This window comes from Oncorhynchus gorbuscha, unplaced genomic scaffold, assembly GCF_021184085.1.
Source record: "Oncorhynchus gorbuscha isolate QuinsamMale2020 ecotype Even-year unplaced genomic scaffold, OgorEven_v1.0 Un_scaffold_8346, whole genome shotgun sequence".
NCBI classification, from domain to species: Eukaryota; Metazoa; Chordata; class Actinopteri; order Salmoniformes; family Salmonidae; genus Oncorhynchus; species Oncorhynchus gorbuscha.
This window is the reverse complement of record NW_025751536.1, coordinates 4,183-12,117: the sequence shown is the minus strand read 5'-3', so window position 1 is coordinate 12,117 and position 7,935 is coordinate 4,183. Positions and strand designations below refer to the sequence as shown.

General features: G+C 42.5%; 1 pseudogene; it reads left to right on the top strand.

Moving 5' to 3' along the window:
* Positions 1–726: 726 nt before the first annotated feature.
* Positions 727–5,830, top strand: LOC124029945 (annotated as a pseudogene).
* Positions 5,831–7,935: the final 2,105 nt, after the last annotated feature.

The window sequence follows — 7,935 nt, the reverse complement described above, 5'->3', positions numbered from 1 at the left end:
GACACTGCTACAGAATGAGACCACAGTGGGAAGGGCAGCTACTGTTAAGACATGCTCCGGGACATTGGCAACTATTAAGCCTTTTTAAACCTCTCACTTTGGGCTGGATGTGTCAATGTGTTGTTCATACATGCATAATCTATGAGCAGATTAATGTTTTACATCAATTAGCCACAAAATCCCTAGTTTGAAAGCGACTGTTTTTCTGGAAGCTGTGCTTCTCATTTTCCCTCCATTTCCCCCCATGTGAGCCAGCGACCTAGTAATTCAATTTAAACCAATAGCTTCAGTCCTCGCCACATGAGTGACAGCTAGCAAGAGTCTCATCATGCCGCACACAAGAAGAGAGAGAGAGAAGCGCGAGAGAGCAATGACATGGTGCACATATCTGCACATATGTGACGTAGTATCAATTTTCAGGGACCTCTCATGAGCGCTACTTTCAGAACTACTGGCTAAAAGTATACTCTTTAATGCAGTAATACCTTGTTTTGTTAATACCATATGCCATGTGTGAAACACATTGCACTCTGACACACCTGACAACTGGTCTGTTTGGTGTGTGTGTGTGTCTGTATATGTCTGTGTGTGTGCGCGTGTGTGTGTGTGTGTGTGTGTGTGTGTGTGTGTGTGTGTGTGTGTGTGTGTGTGTGTGTGTGTGTGTGTGTGTGTGTGTGTGTGTGTGTGTGTGTGTGTGTGTGTGTGTGTGTGTGTGTGTGTGTGTAGGCCTACAGTAACCGGACACAGCCATGTGACGAGGAAGAGACAACAGCCTTGGTATGCGACAACGGCTCCAGGACTGGTGAGTGGCTGGCTTTGCCGGTGACGATGCCCCCAGGGCAGTGTTCCCCTCTATTGTGGGGCGCCCCCGTCATCAGGTCAGACCCCATCTTACTCTCCTCTACTACCTTCCATGTCAATCAGAGGGTCATTCCTGAAATAGAGCCGCAACACTATTGTTAGTCGGTCATTGCTCCTACAGTATGACTAACCTGGGCTCAGATCTGTTTGTGCTCTTGCCAACTACATTGCTGTCATTGCCAAGCCAAACATGGCATGACGATGAGTGAAAAGGAGTTGGCATGATGGCACAACAGACTGGCACTCAGACTACAGTAGGACAAGTTTCCTGAATCCAGATGAAGCCTAGACCTGGACCAAAAAAAAAAAAACTTTCAATGGAGATTCTCTATTGAGCATACTTTTTTAGTTTTAGTAGGTTTTAATCTGGGTCTGAAACCAGGCCGTGTGTCATTGCAGATCAATATGTGTCTGTTGCTGTTCATGTTCATCTGGACCATGGAGGCTGCCTGAGGGCGGAAACGGCTCATAATAATGGCCGGAACGGAGTAAACGGAATGGCATCAAACACCTGGAGACCATGTGTTTGATGTATTTAATACCATTCCACTGATTCCACTCCAGTCATTACCACAAACCTGTCCTCCCAGCTGTGACCTGTACCTACTGTACATATGAATGAGCCTTGCCTGTCTCTCTCTTCCCCTGCAGGGTGTGATGGTGGGTATGGGTCAGAAGGACTCCTATGTAGGAGACGAGGCCCAGAGCAAGAGAGGTATCCTGACCCTCAAGTACCCCATTGAGCACGGCATCATCACTAACTGGGATGACATGGAGAAGATCTGGCATCACACCTTCTACAATGAGCTGCGTGTGGCCCCTGAAGAGCACCCCGTCCTGCTAACTGAGGCCCCCCTCAACCCCAAGGCCAACAGGGAGAAGATGACCCAGGTGGGTCACCTGCCTTAATTAATCCATTTACCTGGCTGGCAATCTTATGCTGTTTAGCATTACATCACAACTAATGTTGATTGATGATGTTCTTATATTTGCTTTATATTATTATTAGGTGCATTGCCAAATAATGGATTTATGAGCCTGTTTTCTAAAACCGTGGGGTTTTCTTCCTGACAGATCATGTTTGAGACCTTCAATGTGCCAGCTATGTATGTGGCCATCAGGCTGTGTGCTGTCTCTGTATGCCTCTGGTCGTACAACAGGTGAGAGTGCGCCTCCTAACTAAAACCCAATAAGTGACGTGCGGTACAGCGAATGCATACATTTTAGAATGTTTGGCACCAGCAGGAATGAAAAACCCACAACCCTGGCATTGACCACTATGATGCTCGTCAGTGTGTTTGTACTAATGTGTCTCACCTGTGCAGGTATTGTGCTGGACGCTGGTGATGGTGTGACCACGCGTGCCCGTGTATGGGGGTTACGCCTTGCCCACGCCATCATGAGACTGGACTTGGCTGGCAGACCTGACTGATTATCTGATGAAGATCCTCACCTGAGAGAGGATACTCTTTCGTTACCCGGTAACCATGGAGAACAACACTGATACAACCACACTCATCTACAACTATATCAATATTGACAGAAATGTTTATTTTGTACCTTCTAACAGTATCATAAAAAATGACACCTTTCACCCAGTTTATATGATGTGTCAACACCTGATTTTTTGTTTAATTGCATCTTGTCACCTTTGTTGATCTCTCATTATCTTACAGTGTATCCTATTGGCAAAATAGAGATACTGCAATCCTTCATTATTTTCCTAGTGTAGTGACTGTGCCTGTAGAAGAGCCTGATCAGTGTAGTTAGATTTGACACATTAGGTTAAGGTCCCCTCTACAGTTACCGTTTCTTCCCTTTATGCCTGTCCACGGTTGGCAACATGATCTCACAAACTCCATGCTATATTTGAATCCCACAGCCGAGAGATGATCGTGCGTGACATCAGGAAGCTGTGCTACGTGGCTCTGGACTTTGAGAATGAGATGGCCACCGCTGCCTCCTCCTCCTCTCTGGAGAAGTCCTACGAGTTGCCCGACGGACAGGTCATCACCATCAGTAAGAGAGTTCCGTTAGAGACCCTCTTCCAACCCTCCTTCATCGGTCAGTACAAATTCTTACAACAACACAATGTTCTATAGCCTGGTCCCAGATCAGTTTGTCTGAAGACAACACAAATAGATCTGGGACCAGGCTGAATATTCTGTGCTGTAGCACAAGTAATGTATTTAAGATCATGCAGGATAAGAGGAAGTAAAAGTCACCATATGGATCATTCATGAAGGATATTTATTGATATAATTCTCCCGAGAGTACTCTGTGTGTCCATATTTCATTGTCTATTATATCTTGACTATGAAGTTTGTGGTTTGGTTTGATCCTCTCTTTTCCAACGGAGGCTTCTTCTTTACATGACAAGGCTCAGAATCCATAGGTATGCAGTTCAGAATATGGGTGTAAAGACTGTTATCCCCATAGGTATGCAGTTCAGAATATGGGTGTAAAGACTGTTATCCCCATAGGTATGCAGTTCAGAATATGGGTGTAAAGACTGTTATCCCCATAGGTATTCAGTTCAGAATATGGGTGTAAAGACTGTTATCCCCATAGGTATGCAGTTCAGAATATGGGTGTAAAGACTGTTATCCCCATAGGTATGCAGTTCAGAATATGGGTGTAAAGACTGTTATCCCCATAGGTATTCAGTTCAGAATATGGGTGTAAAGACTGTTATCCCCATAGGTATGCAGTTCAGAATATGGGTGTAAAGACTGTTATCCCCATAGGTATGCAGTTCAGAATATGGGTGTAAAGACTGTTATCCCCATAGGTATGCAGTTCAGAATATGGGTGTAAAGACTGTTATCCCCATAGGTATGCAGTTCAGAATATGGGTGTAAAGACTGTTATCCCCATAGGTATGCAGTTCAGAATATGGGTGTAAAGACTGTTATCCCCATAGGTATGCAGTTCAGAATATGGGTGTAAAGACTGTTATCCCCATAGGTATGCAGTTCAGAATATGGGTGTAAAGACTGTTATCCCCATAGGTATGCAGTTCAGAATATGGGTGTAAAGACTGTTATCCCCATAGGTATGCAGTTCAGAATATGGGTGTAAAGACTGTTATCCCCATAGGTATGCAGTTCAGAATATGGGTGTAAAGACTGTTATCCCCATAGGTATGCAGTTCAGAATATGGGTGTAAAGACTGTTATCCCCATAGGTATGCAGTTCAGAATATGGGTGTAAAGACTGTTATCCCCATAGGTATGCAGTTCAGAATATGGGTGTAAAGACTGTTATCCCCATAGGTATGCAGTTCAGAATATGGGTGTAAGACTGTTATCCCCATTATATTAGGTATTCAGTTCAGAATATGGGTGTAAAGACTGTTATCCCCATAGGTATGCAGTTCAGAATATGGGTGTAAAGACTGTTATCCCCATAGGTATGCAGTTCAGAATATGGGTGTAAAGACTGTTATCCCCATAGGTATGCAGTTCAGAATATGGGTGTAAAGACTGTTATCCCCATAGGTATGCAGTTCAGAATATGGGTGTAAAGACTGTTATCCCCATAGGTATGCAGTTCAGAATATGGGTGTAAAGACTGTTATCCCCATAGGTATGCAGTTCAGAATATGGGTGTAAAGACTGTTATCCCCATAGGTATTCAGTTCAGAATATGGGTGTAAAGACTGTTATCCCCATAGGTATGCAGTTCAGAATATGGGTGTAAAGACTGTTATCCCCATAGGTATGCAGTTCAGAATATGGGTGTAAAGACTGTTATCCCCATAGGTATTCAGTTCAGAATATGGGTGTAAAGACTGTTATCCCCATAGGTATGCAGTTCAGAATATGGGTGTAAAGACTGTTATCCCCATAGGTATGCAGTTCAGAATATGGGTGTAAAGACTGTTATCCCCATAGGTATGCAGTTCAGAATATGGGTGTAAAGACTGTTATCCCCATAGGTATGCAGTTCAGAATATGGGTGTAAAGACTGTTATCCCCATAGGTATGCAGTTCAGAATATGGGTGTAAAGACTGTTATCCCCATAGGTATGCAGTTCAGAATATGGGTGTAAAGACTGTTATCCCCATAGGTATGCAGTTCAGAATATGGGTGTAAAGACTGTTATCCCCATAGGTATGCAGTTCAGAATATGGGTGTAAAGACTGTTATCCCCATAGGTATGCAGTTCAGAATATGGGTGTAAAGACTGTTATCCCCATAGGTATTCAGTTCAGAATATGGGTGTAAAGACTGTTATCCCCATAGGTATTCAGTTCAGAATATGGGTGTAAAGACTGTTATCCCCATTATATTAGGTATTCAGTTCAGAATATGGGTGTAAAGACTGTTATCCCCATAGGTATTCAGTTCAGAATATGGGTGTAAAGACTGTTATCCCCATAGGTATGCAGTTCAGAATATGGGTGTAAAGATTATCCCCATAGGTATGGAAGTCTGCTGGTATCCATGAGACCCATGCAAGCGGCATCATGAAGTGCGACATTGACATCCGTAAGGACCTGTACGCCAACAACGTCTTCTGGCGGTACCACCATGTACCCTGGTATCGGTGACCGCATGCAGAAGGAAATCACAGCCCTGGCCCCCAGCACTATGAAAATCAAGGTATGTATAATATATGCATCTTATTCTCTTTGATAATTACATCCAGCTAACCTTACCACCATCCAATTACTGTGAGTCAATTATTTAACAGTGATGAACCTGAAAATACTTTGAGGAAAAGGTTTCATAGTACCCTTGGTGAAGTTTGATTAGTATAGACACGTGACTTTGCATAAAAACCCAACTTGACTCGGTCCAAACCGCTAACTGTAAACTCCCTGTAGATGATTGCCCCCTGAGCGTAAATACTCAGTGTGGATCGGCTCCATCCTGGCCTCTGTCACCTTCCAGGCCATGTGGATCAGCAAAGACGCAGTATGAGGAGGCCGGACCATCAATCGTCCACAGGAAGTGCTTCTAAATTACCCTCTCCTCTATATCTCGACTCTCTTCCTGCCTAAATCTTGGCTCTCTGTTTTTCTCATGTCTCTAATCCCCACAAAGCGACCCATTGTATTTGTTTACTGTTTGTGCAATCTGTATTATGGGTCATCGGACTATCAGGATATTTACAAGCATTTCGCAACACCCGCAATAACATCTGCTAAACACGTGTATGTGATAAATAAAAATTGATTTGATTTGATATTGCTAAATAAATGAATTCTACCTTTTTGACTTCCCTGTGCAGTTGCTTATGTGACCTTATGAAATGTAATATAATCAGGTTCATTAAAAGTAGTTTGACAAAAATGACTTCTTCCAGGACAATTTTGCATAATCACAAGTCTACAGTGTTAATAGATGTCACAGGGCATGCAGAGTAACTGCATTTCCATTCCACTAATTAGACATTCTGGGATATGCTTATATATTATTTACATATGACATTTGACATTTTCTGTTAAAAGCTTTTTCAAACATAGAACAAAAATGCTAATATACTTCCATTATTATCTGAGTGGACTCCATACATTTACATTACAGCTACATCAAATGAAGTGGTTTGGGTTTGATGTTTAGTTTGATGTAGATGAGGTTTCAGTTGAAATATACTGTAATGTGATGCAACGCCCACTGGGTGGCAGAAGTGAGTCTTTTCAGGGCGGGTGAAAGTCACTCGCTCCGACCCGTTCAATAAACTCTTTGGTGTTGTTTGCACATTAGCTATATGATGACAAACACAGTCAAATCTGTTTGCAGGCAACAGATACATCAACATACAGAGAATATTATTTCATCTGTACTGCAGGTTAGATCATATTTGGAGCCACAATAAATGTAGTAGCAGTGTAGACATGCACTGTGATATATCCTCCCAATAGAAGAATAAGACATGCAATTGCAATCTAGGACAGAGGCGGTATGTACCATGGACCCTTTACTCTGCTACATGCTATATTTCCTGCTGAGGGGAATGGGGGTGTCTCGTCTGCTTCTTCAGTGGTACCAATCAGAGGGAGATTGCAGTATTACTGTCCAGGGAACACGAAACAACTTGATTATCTGACTTGGGTTACTTCAAATCATGTTCCCAATTAATTGCACCACTTTCGACAGTAGCTTAGTGCACTACTTTTGGTAGCGTCAAAAGTAGTGCACTACAGTGAATTGCACTTCACCACAGAGATTTTTAATTTATACACATGAATACATTTTGCCATTCTGTGTTGGAAGCAGCATTTTTACTATACACAATAACATCTGCTAAATATGTGTATGGGACCAATAACATTTTATTTGACTGTTAGCTGTAAATTGTTTGATTGGTCTAGCAAGCTGTCTGAAAGAAGAAAATAACAAATTAGACTAATCCCACCCTGTAAATTACTCACCTCATTTCACATTTCACACTACAAAAATACAATAATTTGTTATTACTGTAGAGGTACCATGTACTTTGAATAAATAACAGTTAGGTTTTGTAAAGAATGGGCTTCTGTACCCTAATATCTCTTGACAAATCCATTGACTTCTATATATTTTGTGGTAGACAAGGGCCACAATGTCGTGATTATGGGCACAACTGACCAAACAATTCAGACACAATAGAAGAATGGGGTAACATATGTAGCTATTTGTCAGACAGACATGAACTTCCTCCACCTGTATGCTTGGTTATAATACAACCCAGGCTTACTTCAGGCTTACTTCAGGCTTACTTCAGGCTTACTTCAGGCTTACTTCAGGCTTACTTCTTACTTCTTGCTCTGTGAGTGATTGTGATTTCTCATGGAGCGAGCTACTGTAACATAAGGTTATGATGCCAAACTTAGTTCTGCAGCCAGCCAGCCCAGCAGCCTCTGACCCACTTCTGTCTCGCCTCTCCTCTCCAGGCTGGGTAGAAAGTTAAAGATAAATTAAGGTGGAGGTATCAGGGAAGAGGGGGTGATTTATTTTCCCCCGACCACATCTCTCTCACAGGAAGGAAGGAATCAAACAGGAAGAGAAAGGGACCACAGAGGCGGATGTAGGCTAAGAGAGATGACACCTTTCAATCAGGTAGGGTGTACAGTAGTCTACATA